We start from the raw sequence: 2,353 nt of genomic DNA on the forward strand, positions 1-2,353 counted from the left end.
CAGTTCCTTGAATTATAATATCTTAAACAATATTCCAAAAGAGAACAACTAAAAAATGTCACCATATTACCCATTGTCCAACTTGATCACGAATGTAAGTATCATTGTAAGAGAATTGATACCAAGCATATTTATTTTCAAGCTCTAAAAATTAGGGTTCCATGTGAAGAATACTTTTCTCAAGAAGCTGCACAACATTTGAAGGGTAGATGGTAACGACGGTAACATGTGGAGTATTTACAAAATGAAGTTTAAAAAATACAACATCAGTTAAAAAAATTGTTTTATTTTTTAAATGTTAAAATATAGAAAATTTATGACAAATAATTGTAATTAATAGAATATTGTAAAACTCAAATGTCCTTTTCTCACCCAAGTTAAACCGCCTCAACTCTAGCTTCGAACCCTTCACACAAAAAAAATTTGAAACGTTAGAGAAGCAAGAAAATCAATTTTTAAGGATAGCCACTCGAGATAAAAGCAAAAACAGTTCGAAAAAGAAAGAAAAACAATTTATAACAGTTAGAAAATCAAGAAAAGCAATTTTTAGTGATGGCTGGGACAGCAATTTTTAGTGATACCTCATGGGGAGAAAATCAAGAAAAGTTAAAAAAAAGCCAAAGCAATTTATAAAAATAGTTGAAATGTTAGGAAAAGAAGGAAATTATAAAAGCGATTTGTATCTCCACTTTAACACGATTGCCAAACCATTGTTTTCTGTTGTGTTGGAAGCGCTCCACACATGCGAGATTGAGTCCGCGTTGGTCCCGAGATGGAGGAGAAAGGTGGCATTCATGGGAAATGGAATTGGAACTCTGCTCTGCTCTCGAACCACCTCTGCTGGGAAATGGAATTGGACCTCTGCTCCGCTCTCGAACCACCTCTGGATGAAATTGACCAATCATGCTTTTGCCTCGTATATATGCTTTTGTCTCATGAGTTTGAAAGACTGCCTCTCCATTTTCGGTGCATGCTTTCATATATAAGCTGAACCTGGTATCATTTTATCGACCACATCTCTTTAATTATTAATCTCCCTCTCATTCTGTGTGTAACTGCAAAATCAAATGTCTCTCGCCTTCTCCCTTCTCCTTTCATCGATTTGTCTCGGGGTTGATTCAGAGAGTCCTCCTTTCAATTCTCCATTGTGCTGCCAATAACAGCCCTCCTCCACAGTTTCTTACCGGCATGAAGCTCAATACAGTTCTCGCAATATGTATATTTACAATCTCTAAGGCGTACAAACAGCCCTCCTCTACAGTTTCTTACTGGCATAGAGCTCTCTACAGTTCTCACAATATGTATATTTACAATCTCTAAGGCGTAATGTTTAGCCTTTTATGATTCCTATTTTATTGCTGCTACAAACAATCTTATGTGTAAACCCTCGTTTAAGTGGATAATGCTGGCAGTAAGTTATGCTAATCGCAATGCAAAATTACATTATACGGTTTGGGATTATTCTAGTTGTTTAATCTTTAACAAATCCCGGGATAGATCTCACACTTTCTTATTAATTTGGTTTCAATGGCTATTACAGATCGCGATGTTTTAAAATAAGTAATGTTTCAAAATAAGAGGCGATGTATCTATTTGACATAATCTTTGTTACCTTCATCATTTGCTTCATTTATTTTTTAACGTGCTTAAATTGATTTAGTTAGATTATTTATTTCTCAACTTTGTTTCTGAATCTTCATTTTCATATATATATATATATATATATATATAATTTTTCAATATTGGTAATTATTTTATTCTATTATAAAAAAATAAAAAGTTTTTTAGTTTGTCTTTGGAATATGCTTTTTATTTTAATTTAATATGTATATGATATGTTTTATTATTAATTTAAATAAATTGATTTTAATTGACAACGAATTATTTATATATATATATATATATATATATATATATATATAATGGAATAATGATGAATTGTGGTTTTTAATATATGTCTATATTTATATTGTTTCTCTTCTTTATTAATACAAATTTTATTATGTAAGGGGAGGGGATAAGAAGAGAGAAGGAGAGGGGGAGTGTGGGAAGGAGAGGATAGAGGGAGTTAGGGTGTAGAGAAACATATAAAGGAGGGATGGTAAGAAAGAGATAAATAGGAAGATAGAGGGAGGGAGTAGGGAGGGAGATAGAGGGAGAGGGAAGAATGGTGGGTGGGAGAGAAGAAGGAGGAGGCAGAGGGAACAATGGTGGGTGGCAGAGAGGGAGGAGGAGGGAGAGAGAAATAGATAGGGGGAAAGAGAAAAAGAGGAAGTGAGGTAGAGGGGGTGGCTAGAGAGAGAGGCGGAGGAGGGAGTTAGAGAGCGTGGGAGGGGGAGAGAGAGAGATAGAC

The sequence above is a fragment of the Pinus tabuliformis genome, chromosome 7, assembly GCF_031772625.1.
Source record: "Pinus tabuliformis cultivar Carrire ecotype Pingquan chromosome 7, CPIR1, whole genome shotgun sequence".
NCBI lineage: Eukaryota > Viridiplantae > Streptophyta > Pinopsida > Pinales > Pinaceae > Pinus > Pinus tabuliformis.